General features: G+C 50.8%; 2 non-coding genes across 2 annotated transcripts; one reads left to right on the top strand and one right to left on the bottom strand.

The window, feature by feature from the left end:
* Positions 1-8,206: 8,206 nt before the first annotated feature.
* TRNAQ-CUG lies at positions 8,207-8,278 on the bottom strand. The gene has a single exon. It is a non-coding gene; the product is annotated as a tRNA-Gln (tRNA).
* Positions 8,279-12,611: 4,333 nt separating this feature from the next.
* TRNAS-AGA lies at positions 12,612-12,693 on the top strand. The gene has a single exon. It is a non-coding gene; the product is annotated as a tRNA-Ser (tRNA).
* The last annotated feature ends 1,422 nt before the right edge of the window (positions 12,694-14,115 follow it).

Here is a 14,115-nt window from a genome sequence, read left to right on the forward strand (position 1 = left end):
AAGGAGACGCCCCCTGCACCCACCTGGACAGCCCGTGTCTAGGGCTGGGTCATGCAGAGGCGCCGTGGCTGGCGGCAGCAGGGGGCGCAGGGAGGTGACCCGAAGGAGCCGGGCTCAGAGAATTCTCTGGGTGTGGACAGAATCTGGTGTGGGGAGTTCGTGCTGTGAGGGCCGGTGCCGGAGTCACCTCGGGGCAGTGGTTGCCGCTGGGCTCCATAGTGACCAAAGGCGTGTGACTGGGGTGTGCGGCCTGGTGGGGGGCAGCTTGTGGGGTGTGGAAAGTGGTGGGAGTGAGAGGGTAGGGGGTGTTGTGGTAGGAAATTATTATTTCTTGGGTTTAGATCTAAGATAAGTGTAGGCTCTGTGCTGGTCAGTCCAGTGTCAGATCTGTCTTTGGGTGAGAACGTTATTGAAGCTAATGGTTAAAATCACATTTACACAAGTGAAGAAGGGAGGTGCTGTACAACCGGGGTCGGGCTGGAGTTAGCAGCATGGGTTATCAGGTTCCCAACGTACATACAAAGAGCGTAACTAGCCCAGACCCAGATGGGGGTGCGGGAAGTTTCTAAAGTGTCACTGAAGAAGTGATCTCGGCTATGCCACTCATTGCATGTGTGTAGAGTCAAGCTCAGTATTGGTGCAGGGAACAGGTACCTGGATGGGGTGTGTCCCGCTGTTCACCAGCAAAGGAGGTGGGTTGTTTCCCCGACCAGGGGTCTCGTTTAGGAACAGGGCCTCGTTTGCTAGGAAGAGGGCGATGGAAGAGGAGCTTCTTCCCTTCACTGCGCCCATCACCTTGGTGGTGCAGAACTGGTGCGAAAGGCACCCCTGCCCCAGGAGAACAGGTCGGTTCCAAGAAAGAAAAGGCCCTGTGTCGTGCGGGTGTTTTGTCGCTTTTCTGTCGGCTTCTCTGGTTTGTGTCTCTAACGTGGGGTTCTCCAGAGTGGTGACTGGTTCCCTTATTTTGACTCCAGGGTTGGTTAATAAAGCGCTTCCGTGGCTGGTTCTTTGTTCTCTCCAAGCCGGTTCTCACACGTTGGCAGTTCCCGAAGGTGTGGGCTTTGGGTCGGTGTCTCTCTCTGCAGTGTCCCCACTCCGCTCCTTCCCCCAAATCCCCACTCCCACACTGCCCCTCCCCTCTAGGCCCCCTTTTCCCTAGGTCCCACCCCACCCTCACACTGCCCCTTCTCCCAAGTTTGCACCATTGGGCTTCTCTTTCTCCCCGAGACCCTGCCCCTCCCTCTGCCCATTCCCCTGAATCCCCACCCCGCATTGCCCCTTTGCCCCAAACTGCCACCCTGCCACCACCCCTTCCCCCAGTCCTCGCCCCTGCCCCACCCCATTCCCCAAGGCCTCTCCTCTGTGCCGCCTCTTCCCGAGTCTCCACTGCCACGCTGCCCATTCCCCCCGTGTCCCCGCCCCTTCCTTCTAATCCCCACTGCTGTATTGCCCCTTCCCCTGAGTCCTCATCCCTTCCCACATGCCTCGCCCTCGCAGCGCCCCTTCCCCGATGCCCTGCCTCGCAGCGCCCCTTCCCCCAGTCCCCGCCCCTTCCCCGATGCCCCGCCCTCACAGCGCCCCTTCCCCCAGTCCCCGCCCCTTTCCCAATGTCCCGCCCTACCTCCCCTTCCCCCGATGCCCCACCTTCTCGCCACCCCTTCAAGCGATGCCCCGCCCTCGCAGCGCCCCTTCCCCAAGGCCCCGCCCTCACACCACCTCTTCCCCCAGTCCCTGCCCCTGCACCACCCAGCGATCCAGGAGCAGGCCAGACCCAGAGGTCGGAGACAGAAACGTGCTTAAGAAAAAGCCTCCAGTCCCAATCCTCTTTTCTGCCACAGACTTCCTGGGTGCCCTCGGGCACATCACTCAGCATCTCTGGGCCTCAGTTCTCCCATCCGGGAAATGGGGCTGGTAGCGCTTCCCAGCCACCCACGAGCCTGGGAGCAGACGAACCCTGCAGGTTAGGAAGATGCTTGGATCCTGGGGCAGGGAGAGCATCTTAGCACCATCATTTGGTATCTGGAGTCTGCTTGGAAACAAAACATTTCCCTAAAGTCCTCCCAAACCCTGTATTCAGCCACAACCTTTGGAAATATGTAACAGAGCAGTGCAGTTTTTTCCTATGTAGCCAGCCCCTGACCCGGCACCAGCCCCAGCTCTGCCCCCTTCCTGCCCCATCTCACCTCCTGACCCTGTCTGGGTGCCCGTGCCCCTTGTAGCAGGGGGCTGTCCAGAAGGGTACAAGGGGGTCTCCTTGCAGCCATGAGGGGGGGTCTGGTGGGTGCTGACACCTCTGCCAGAGACCCCCAAGAAACCCATGGGGAGGGGCTCCTCCTTTCTGACTTGGGCTCGGGGAGGGGGGAGATTCTGTGATGTCAGAGCCTGTCGGAGGAGGAGTTCAAATCACAACTCTGAAGTTGCAAGGCAACCCCCTCCCCCACCCCTGCTCAGATCCCACTAGGGGGCTGGGCTGGGATCTCTAGGGAGCACGACACAGAAAAAAAACACCACCACTATGGATCCCAGGGGTCCTGGCACCCAGCCCCCCACCCTGCTCTGACCACTACACCCCCCTTTTAGATTTTAGGCTCACTGGCTCTTCTATCCCCCCTTCCCACATGTCCATCCCTTTACTGCAGGTTTTGGGGGTGTCTCCCCTGCTCTGCACTCCCCCAGTGCAACCCAAGGCCTTCCCTCCCCGCAAACACTAACATGTTTAGTTACTAACTTTAGGGACTAACATGAAAGGGAAGGGAGTCCAGGAGAGCTGGCTGTATTTCAAGGAATCCCTGTTGAGGTTACAGGGACAAACCATCCCGATGAGTCGAAAGAATAGTAAATATGGCAGGCGACCAGCTTGGCTTAATGGTGAAATCTTAGCGGATCTTAAACATAAAAAAGAAGCTTACAAGAAGTGGAAGGTTGGACATATGACCAGGGAAGAGTATAAAAATATTGCTCGGGCATGTAGGAAAGATATCAGGAGGGCCAAATCGCACCTGGAGCTGCAGCTAGCAAGAGATGTCAAGAGTAACAAGAAGGGTTTCTTCAGGTATGTTGGCAACAAGAAGAAAGCCAAGGAAAGTGTGGGCCCCTTACTGAATGAGGGAGGCAAGCTAGTGACAGAGGATGTGGAAAAAGCTAATGTACTCAATGCTTTTTTTGCCTCTGTTTTCACTAACAAGGTCAGCTCCCAGACTGCTGTGCTGGGCATCACAAAATGGGGAAGAGATGGCCAGCCCTCTGTAGAGATAGAGGTGGTTAGGGACTATTTAGAAAAGCTGGACGTGCACAAGTCCATGGGGCCGGACGAATTGCATCCGAGAGTGCTGAGGGAATTGGCAGCTGTGATTGCAGAGCCCTTGGCCATTATCTTTGAAAACTCGTGGCGAACGGGGGAAGTCCCGGATGACTGGAAAAAGGCTAATGTAGTGCCCATCTTTAAAAAGGGAAGAAGGAGGATCCTGGGAACTACAGGCCGGTCAGCCTCACCTCAGTCCCTGGAAAAATCATGGAGCAGGTCCTCAAAGAATCAATCCTGAAGCACTTAGAGGAGAGGAAAGTGGTCAGGAACAGTCAGCATGGATTCACCAAGGGAAGGTCATGCCTGACTAATCTAATCGCCTTTTATGATGAGATTACTGGTTCTGTGGATGAAGGGAAAGCAGTGGATGTATTGTTTCTTGACTTTAGCAAAGCTTTTGACACGGTCTCCCACAGCATTCTTGTCAGCAAGTTAAGGAAGTATGGGCTGGATGAATGCACTATAAGGTGGGTAGAAAGCTGGCTAGATTGTCGGGCTCAACGGGTAGTGATCAATGGCTCCATGTCTAGTTGGCAGCCGGTGTCAAGTGGAGTGCCCCAGGGGTCGGTCCTGGGGCCCGTTTTGTTCAATATCTTCATAAATGATCTGGAGGATGGTGTGGATTGCACTCTCAGCAAATTTGCGGATGATACTAAACTGGGAGGAGTGGTAGATACGCTGGAGGGGAGGGATAGGATACAGAAGGACCTAGACAAATTGGAAGATTGGGCCAAAAGAAATCTAATGAGGTTCAATAAGGATAAGTGCAGGGTCCTGCACTTAGGATGGAAGAATCCAATGCACCGCTACAGACTAGGGACCGAATGGCTCGGCAGCAGTTCTGCGGAAAAGGACCTAGGGGTGACAGTGGACGAGAAGCTGGATATGAGTCAGCAGTGTGCCCTTGTTGCCAAGAAGGCCAATGGCATTTTGGGATGTATAAGTAGGGGCATAGCGAGCAGATCGAGGGATGTGATCGTTCCCCTCTATTCGACACTGGTGAGGCCTCATCTGGAGTACTGTGTCCAGTTTTGGGCCCCACACTACAAGAAGGATGTGGATAATTGGAAAGAGTACAGCGAAGGGCAACAAAAATGATTAGGGGTCTAGAGCACATGACTTACGAGGAGAGGCTGAGGGAGCTGGGATTGTTTAGTCTGCAGAAGAGAAGAATGAGGGGGGATTTGATAGCTGCTTTCAACTACCTGAAAGGGGGTTTCAAAGAGGATGGCTCTAGACTGTTCTCAATGTTAGCAGATGACAGAACGAGGAGTAATGGTCTCAAGTTGCAATGGGGGAGGTTTAGATTGGATATTAGGAAAAACTTTTTCACTAAGAGGGTGGTGAAACACTGGAATGCGTTACCTAGGGAGGTGGTAGAATCTCCTTCCTTAGAGGTTTTTAAGGTCAGGCTTGACAAAGCCCTGGCTAGGATGATTTAACTGGGACTTGGTCCTGCTTTGAGCAGGGGGTTGGACTAGATGACCTTCTGGGGTCCCTTCCAACCCTGATATTCTATGATTCTATGATTCTATGAAACACACATCCTCTCCCCGCTTGTGCTGGAGCATCTGCTTTGCCCCCAGCCCCCTCTCAGGGTGCCCTGTGTGGTATGGCTGGGGATTGTGCAATGGCCCCGCACCAAGCCATGCAGAACAGAAACCACAGGCCCTGCCCCTCCCCACCTGAGCTGCCCTCCAGGTGCATCAGAGCCCAGGGCCCCACACCTGCACCCACCTGCCCCACAGGGGACATGTTAGGGTTCCCTCCCTACTTTGAACTTTGGGGTACAGATGTGGGGACCTGCATGAACGACCCCCTAAGCTTATTTGTACTGGTTTAGGTTAAAAATTCCCCAAGGCACAATGCCTTTTGTCCTTGGACGGTACGCTGCCACCACCAAGTGATTTAAACAAACATTTAGGGAGGGCCACTTGGAGCCCTATCTCCCCCAAAATATCCCCCCAAGCCCTTACAACCCCTTGCCTGTGGAGGCTTGAGAATAATATCCTAACCAATTGGTTACAAAGTGAGCAGAGATCAACCCGCCCCCCGCATCTTCGGACACTGAAAATCAATCAGATTCTTAAAAGAAGAATTTTATTTAAAGAAAAGGTAAAAGAATCACCTCTGTAAAATCAGGATAGAAGATAACTTTGCAGGGTAACAAAAGATTCACAAACACAGAGGAACTCCCTCTAGGCTTAGTTCAAAGCTACAAAAAACAGGAATAAACCTCCCACTAGCAAAGGGAAACTTCACAAGCTAAAACAAAAGATAATCTAACACACCTTGCCTGGCTTTACTTACTATTTTTGTCGTATTAGAGACTGGTTCAGGATTGGTTGGAGGAGATGGATTTCGGCCTGGCCTCTCTGGTCCCAGGAGAGAGAACACCCCACAAAAAGCACAAACAAAGCCTCTCTGTCCCCAGGTTTGAAAGTATCTTCTTTCTCTTTTGGTCAGGTGCCAACCAGGTTATTTGAGCTTCTTAACCCCTTACAGGTAAGGAGAAATTCTGGGCTACCCTTAGCTGTATGGTTATGACAGGGCGAGCTGCAGCCCCCGCCACACTCCACAGAGTGGTGAAGGGTCAGGCCAGCCGGCCCTTGTAGAATGGGGGAATCGCCACCATGGTTGATGGTATGGGGGCTGTGACACATGGAGAAGTAGTTGTCACTGCAGCTGTCACAGGGCAGCAGAGCATACACACGCAGACACACACACACACACACAATTACAAATATACAGAAACACATGCATGAATCCAGCCACCCTTTTTTCTCCACAGCCACGGCCTATCAGCTGGATTCCTCCTTCTCCTCCCTTCTGTGCCTCAGTGCGATTAAATCTCTGCACCTAGACAGCCGGTACGTCCGCTGCACCCCAATCCCCCAGGCCTAAGTCTCCCTGCCAAAGTCCTGCACTTGGATCCATAGAATTAAGTCTCAGGTCTCGCTGGGAACTTGACTTCTTGTGTCCAGAGAGTCTCTGCCCCCTCAGTAACTGACCCGAGAAACACAGTGTTCACATTTTCCAAAGAAGAGCTTGGAGAGGCGTTTCTTGTGTGACCGCGTGGCCTAATGGATAAGGCATCTGACCTCGGATCAGGCTATTGGGGGGTCGAGTCCCTTCATGGTTGGACTTGTGCAGTTTTCCCTTTGTGCTGAAAGTCCTGCTTTCTTCAGGGCTGGATCCTCTTCTTGGCTGCTCAGGCCAATGCTCTGGCTTCAGCTAGACACCTGGGAAAGAGTTGGGTTTGGGCATCACAAAGGCTAGGGCATGAGCCCCAGGTGCGTCCAGTCTAGCCTTTGCCATTCCTGACTTGCCAAAGTAAATGGGCAGATGCCCGGGCTAGCATGTAGAGCAGTTTCCCTCCTCCAAATGTGCGGCTGTCCCTGTGCTTGAGGGGGCTAAATAGCGCCTGGGGAGCTGGGTGTTTCTCTGTTTCTCACCAGCTGGGAAAAAGCCTCTTGGGGTAAAATCTCCTGCCCCGCTGCAACAGTGAGCACATGGAGTGGGAACAGTCAGAGGCCCCACCAGCGGGGCTGGCCTTGCTTTCCTACCATCTTCTGATGCTGGCCACTAAGCATCAGCAGCTGCCCCACATGCTGGTCTGTGGGTGGCCTTCAGTGGGTGTTTGGTATGCCAGGGAGCAGGCTAGTGGCCGCGTGTCTCGTTGCCTGTCTGCTAGTCATGCATAGGCATGGTCCTCCCCTCCTCTTGCCCCATCCTCGGTTGCTCTGTGGCTTATAAACCTTCCCTTGGAGCTGTCAGCACCAGCCGCCTCTACTCTAGGTGCCCAGAGGAGGAGAGGTGCGCTGGGCTCCAGCCTGGGATTCTTCCTCCCTCCTGCCTAGCCCTGACTAGGAAGCCTGTCCCTGGCTGTCACAGAGTCCCCAGGCGATGATCTGGAACTGCTCCCTACGAAGCCAGGCAGGACTCTGGGGAAGTCTCCTGTCTGTGAGCAGACTGTCTTCAGGACACACAATTCACACAACTTCCACCTTCCTGGGTCTGACCTCGGAGCATTCAGCATCCTCTGCCCCTCCGTGCGCTTCCCACAGCGAGTCTGCCCAGGCGGGGTCTTGGGGAAGCCAGAGGGTCCTGCCCCCCAACTCCACAGTCAGATGTGACTCTCAGCCAGCCAGTAAAACAGAAAGTTTATTAGATGACAGGAACATGGTCTAACACAGAGGTTATAGGTACAGAGAACAGGACCTCTCAGCTGGGTCCATTTTGGAGGGCAGTGAGCCAGACAACCACATCTGCACTTCACTCCATGTCCCCAGCCAGCCCCAAACTGAAACTCTCTCCAGCCCCTCCTCCTCTGGGCTTTGTCCCTTTCCCGGGCCAGGAGGGCACTGGATTTCTTTGTTCTCCAACCCTTTAGCTCTCACCTTGCAGGGGGGAAGGGCCAGGCCATCAGGTGCCAGGAAACAGGGTGTCGGCCATTCTCTGTGTTCAGACCCCAGCACACACCTGCCCTCTAGGGCTCTGCAACGATCATACACCCACATAGATACTTAAGAACTGCAGAGGGGAAACTGAGGTACCCCCACAATATTCAGAGGAAACATTATGAACATGTGCATCACATCCGCTTCATCACATCGGCACTCCTTTCTTCAGGTAATATGTGAGAAAACCGAAAAGTGTTGCCGCAAGCACAAGAGCCAAACTTGTGGGTATCAGGTGAAGCAGCAAGAACCCCAACCACCAGGTCAAACCACAGGACTGCTGGCATCAGTAGCCAGTTCTAGAGCCCCAACCCATTGCAGGCATCCTGACCAAACACCTGGCTCTAGTGGGCACGAGTCACCCAGTAGGAGGTAAACAACTCACTGTTGTGCAGCCAGAGACAGGGAAGGGGAGCACTTTGAGCTCCAGGGATTTATCACAAGGTCCCACTGAGATTTGAACTCAGATTGCAGGATTCAGAGTCCTGAGTGCTGACCCTTATACCATGGGACCAGCTTCTGCTGCTTTCTCTGGCCATCAGTGACGCTCACGGGGCTGGTTTGTGTAAGGGGACTGTAGGCCCTTTACTAAAACTTTGTGGGGGTTTTTGTTTGGCTAGTTCCCAGTCCCAATAGAAGGGGGAAGGGTCAATGGGAAATCAGGACCCTGAGAGTGACAGTGGCCTGGGGCAATGGTCACCAACTGGTAGGGAACAAGTGAGAATTTGTTGATGGAGAAAAATTCCTGCTGAAAATTGGCAAAGTTGTGGATATTTTGAAAAGTTACAGCGAATTTACGCATGAAGATACAAACAGAGAGACAAACACACAGGGAGAAAGAGAAAATCACACAGTGCACAGGCCCACACATGTTTAAACAAAAACCACACACACACACAAAGCCATACATGCATAAGGGAAAGACAATCAAAACATACAAAGAACAAATCCACACCAAAAAAAAAAAACAGAAAAAGCACACAACAAGAAAACACAAAAACCACATACCAAAAGAATACTAAGCAAAAAACAATATGCATTCAAAAATCATACACACAGGCACACAAAACTGGGCAAGACATCCACAAAAATCACCCAGGACCCACATGCACATCAACACGACAGACACAAAACATATCAACATACAGAAAGTCAGGTAGGGTTTGAATCTCACAGGCAGGAGGGTGTGCACACAGGTGATTTGGGGAGCAAAGATTGAAGGGGAGTCAGGGGGTGAAGAATCACAGGATGAGCAGGGCTCTGGGCTCTGCTTGACCTCTCCTGACACAGGTGGCGGGTGGAGAGCACAGCCTTGTAGATGTGTGAATCTGCCCTGCACTTGATAAAGTAAGGGACCTCGGTGTCCGCTGGGCTGGAATTGTATTTTCTGCAGTGCAAAATGATTAGCATAAGGCATCTGCTTACAGAAACCAGTGGTCTAGCTGGGGTTTGAACTCAAAACTACAGCATCGCTCTATAAGTACTGTGGGCTACCCCATTGCACCACTGGAGCCCACAGTTAGGCGCTTGTCTCTTTAGTTCATGGATGGATGGGTTGGTGGGGGTTGCATTAGCGAAAACAAATCCATATGAAAGGCTGCAGAATGGCAGCAACAGAGGTGGGGATCCTCCTTCTGTGTGATCGAGCTGGTTCCCACCTTCCACTGCTCAGGGGACAGTTGGTGCTTTGAGCCCACCTGGTGCTGGAACTTCTCCTGGGTGAGGTTAACGAGACTCTGAAGAAGCGAAGGGAAGTCTTTTCTCTTCCTGCCTAGCTCCATTTGTCTCCTGTGGCCCTTTTGGTTCATTGCTCCCCTGTTGGTGCAATGCAGAGGCAAGCCCCAACCTGGGTGAGTCACAGAGAGTCTGTGTCCCATGGAGTGTGTGTGGGAGAGGGGTAGGGTTGGGTTGGGCTCCAGGGGAAAAGGTTGGGTGTGACAGTGTGTGGGGAAGGGTGTGTTTCTTAGGATATAAATGATGGCAAACACAGGGGTAGTGACAGTGAAGCCCCGGGTCTGAGTGTTATGACCCTGTGTGGTGCTGCCATTCACCTTCCACTCCTGTGTCTCAGCTGTCATTGATCAAGAATTTTGTCACCTGTCATCATCGGAGAGGTGTCGCACATGCCTCAAACATAGAGTGTCCCTCTTGGAGATGTGAGGACTGGAGCGGATTTCAGCTGCTGGACAGCTCTGCTAGGTTTTCTACATTCGCCTAGGGAAGTTCTGAGTGTTTACATTCATTTCAAGCATCCCCATTCAGCGGACTCCTGAACACACTGGAGATGTGTCTGGAAATCAATTTTCATTCAAAAAATGGAAGCACTTGGATTTCAACTAGGAACCCATTGCCCTGCCGGCAAATATTCACCTACTGAGCTACACTCTTACCAAAGACGGCCGGAACAACTTTGAACCTGTGGGTTAGTAAACTTTATCTGTATACAAACTCCATGGCTTACAAAACCCCCACACCTGCTCTGTGCCATAGAATCATAGAATAGAATCATAGAATATCAGGGTTGGAAGGGACCCCAGAAGGTCATCTAGTCCAACCCCCTGCTCAAAGCAGGACCAAGTCCCAGTTAAATCATCCCAGCCAGGGCTTTGTCAAGCCTGACCTTAAAAACCTCTAAGGAAGGAGATTCTACCACCTCCCTAGGTAACGCATTCCAGTGTTTCACCACCCTCTTAGTGAAAAAGTTTTTCCTAATATCCAATCTAAACCTCCCCCATTGCAACTTGAGACCATTACTCCTCGTTCTGTCATCTGCTACCATTGAGAACAGTCTAGAGCCATCCTCTTTGAAACCCCCTTTCAGGTAGTTGAAAGCAGCTATCAAATCCCCCCTCATTCTTCTCTTCTGCAGACTAAACAATCCCAGCTCCCTCAGCCTCTCCTCATAAGTCATGTGCTCTAGACCCCTAATCATTTTTGTTGCCCTTCGTTGTACTCTTTCCAATTTATCCACATCCTTCCTGTAGTGTGGGGCCCAAAACTGGACACAGTACTCCAGATGAGGCCTCACCAGTGTCGAATAGAGGGGAACGATCACGTCCCTCGATCTGCTCGCTATGCCCCTACTTATACAACCCAAAATGCCATTGGCCTTCTTGGCAACAAGGGCACACTGCTGACTCATATCCAGCTTCTCGTCCACTGTCACCCCTAGGTCCTTTTCCGCAGAACTGCTGCCGAGCCATTCGGTCCCTAGTCTGTAGCGGTGCATTGGATTCTTCCATCCTAAGTGCAGGACCCTGCATTTATCCTTATTGAACCTCATTAGATTTCTTTTGGCCCAATCCTCCAATTTGTCTAGGTCCTTCTGTATCCTATCCCTCCCCTCCAGCGTATCTACCACTCCTCCCAGTTTAGTATCATCCGCAAATTTGCTGAGAGTGCAATCCACACCATCCTCCAGATCATTTATGAAGATATTGAACAAAACGGGCCCCAGGACCGACCCCTGGGGCACTCCACTTGACACCGGCTGCCAACTAGACATGGAGCCATTGATCACTACCCGTTGAGCCCGACAATCTAGCCAGCTTTCTACCCACCTTATAGTGCATTCATCCAGCCCATACTTCCTTAACTTGCTGATAAGAATGCTGTGGGAGACCGTGTCAAAAGCTTTGCTAAAGTCAAGAAACAATACATCCACTGCTTTCCCTTCATCCACAGAACCAGTAATCTCATCATAAAAGGCGATTAGATTAGTCAGGCATGACCTTCCCTTGGTGAATCCATGCTGACTGGTCCTGATCACTTTCCTCTCCTCTAAGTGTCACCAGAGCACAACTTTCTTGGAGCACACACTGCTCCCCAACTCCGTGCCCTTCAATCTCCCCAGCATTGCTCCAATCCCTTAAAGGAACAGGGCACAGGTAACTCCAACTCCTTCATCCCAATAGATGTAATGCCCAAAATATTCTATGTAGACCAGAAAAGCAGGGCTCCTCTGAGTGTCACCCCTATCCCGGTATAGGTCTTCAGCAGTGAGTGTGGTCTACAATGCAGGGGTCACATTTTATAGTTTGAAGATTTGTGGTTCTCCGGTAGAATTATTGTCTCTCATATGGCAGACCTGGTTTTCATTCATGGCCAGTGAAGAGCTGAGTATTATTGTCCAATGTAGAAGTTACAGAATTTAAACTAGGAAGAAGGGTCAATTTTCCCATCATTTCCACCTTTACATCCAAACACGATGACTTTCTGAATGACCCATCCTTGTTCAACCAGAAGACATTGGGGGTGGGATGTAGGAGTCACTGGGGAAAACACAGAAGAACAATTTCCTTTGCACAAATCCACGAAGAGCAAAATCTCCCTATGTCTCTTGTCTGAGCCAGGGCATTCAACTCCAGTGAACCCTTCTCTCCTGCAATGGCAATGGTCAGACAGAGGGGACATGGCCACCTGCATCCCTGATGGGGAGATATTGGCTCGGCTTTTTCTTCATGCTGCTCTTGTTAGTCCATGAAACATCAAGGATGGAATGCAAGGCTGAGTTCATGCACCAACCTCCTGAAAAATGTCCATGCCCCAGAGGAATCCTGACCCCTGCTATTGGAATGATGTGCTGGAGATTTGAATAGGAAAGGGACTGTCTGAATTGTCAATGTGGGGAATGAACAATGATCTACAGCAATGTCATTAACACAAACACACTCTCATCATGCTCCAGCTGGAAGGGAAATGGGCAGGAATTCTCTCTGTTCAGCTGTGGAGACACTTACACTAATGAGCAGCTGTGAGTGTGCTGGGGAAGCTGGTCTGAGCAAACAATTTGAAGTGACAATTCTGTGAGAACTGAATCCTAGTGTAGAGAAAGAGCCGTCATTTAAGTAGTTGAGGCTGAGTAGTTAAGGTGATGGACTAGAACTCCATTGGGGTTGCCCTGCGCAGGTTCAAATCCTGCCAACTACGAAGCCACTAGACTGTTCCTATTACTGTAGTCTTAGTGCCTGAGTATCCACAGTGCAAACTAGAGCCAGATCTGGTCTCACTATTAGTCTGTCTACACTTAAAACACTGCTGTGATGCTTCTCTAGCACCTTGGATAGACAAATGCATCCGATGAAGCGAGCTGTAGCTCACGAAAGCTTATGCTCAAATAAATTTGTTAGTCTCTAAGGTGCCACAAGTACTCCTTTTCTTTTTGCGAATACAGACTAACACGGCTGCTACTCTGAAATTTGACAGAATAGTTCTTCCTTTTATTTAGCCCTATGTAAGTAGGACTTAGGTCAACTTAACTATATTGGTTTGGGGGTGTGGATTTTTCACACCCTGAGAGACATAGCTCTGCCAGTTTCGTGCCCAGCATACACCAGCCCTTAGATCCCTCTGAATATTGCAGTGAATTCACTGAATTGTGAGAGGAAAACATCAACTCACAAAGACAGAGACCGAATTCCCCACAGTTAAATTCTCTGCACTTTCGAGAAAGACACAAAATTCAATTCATTCCTGCTAGGACAGAGAGAAAATAAGTGACACTAAGTTTTTTGCTTGATTAAATAAAGGTAAGGGTTTAATTACTACAGTAAAAAATATGTACCGATTCCTCTAAATAACACCATAACCTGAAATAAAAACACAGACAAATCTTGTCAGTGAAGACTAATTTAGAAAAGATCTTCCCGTTATTAATTTCCACTGGGCCCCCACTGCAGGTCTGGGCCCCTCCAGTGTAACTACACTGCTTTGGTCTTCCCGTTAGAATTGGTTTTGGACATTTCCAACTTTGGAAAATTGTGCAATTCAGAATTTGAATAGTGACCCCGGCTCCTTCCTGCACCTGCTCTCCATCGCTACACAGCAGCTTCTCCACCTGTAGAGTCATCCCCAGGGTTCAGCAGGGACCCCGGCAAGGACAGTGGGTGCAGCTAAGAGCTCGGTGTGCCTGGCACTGAGTCAGAGGCAGCCTGAGGCTGGAAGCTCTGAGTCAGCTGTAAAGAAGAACCCCCCCCCCAAACACAAGTACAGAGATTGAATTCCCCAACTTTTGCATCATGACACCTTGTAGAAAGCCACACGTGTCCGTTGTTTTTTCACAGGGGGATGCAAAAATCAGGTGACCCCAATTTTGAAGTCTGAGTAAATAAAGTTTAGGAGATAGTTATTAAGCTCGCAAAAATAAGGCAAAGTTTCCTCTGTATAACATCGAAAGATGAAATAGGAACAGAGACAAACCTTGTCAGCAAAGGCTAATTTCCCAAACGATCCTCAAAAATGTTTCTAATTCCCATCTGTCCTCCACAAGAGCTCTGTGGAGTTTAACTGTTCTGCAGCCAGCTGCCCATTAGAAATGCTTCTGTGGGACATTCCCAGACCTGGACATTTATG

Source organism: Dermochelys coriacea, assembly GCF_009764565.3.
Source record: "Dermochelys coriacea isolate rDerCor1 chromosome 12 unlocalized genomic scaffold, rDerCor1.pri.v4 SUPER_12_unloc_4, whole genome shotgun sequence".
Taxonomy (NCBI): Eukaryota; Metazoa; Chordata; order Testudines; family Dermochelyidae; genus Dermochelys; species Dermochelys coriacea.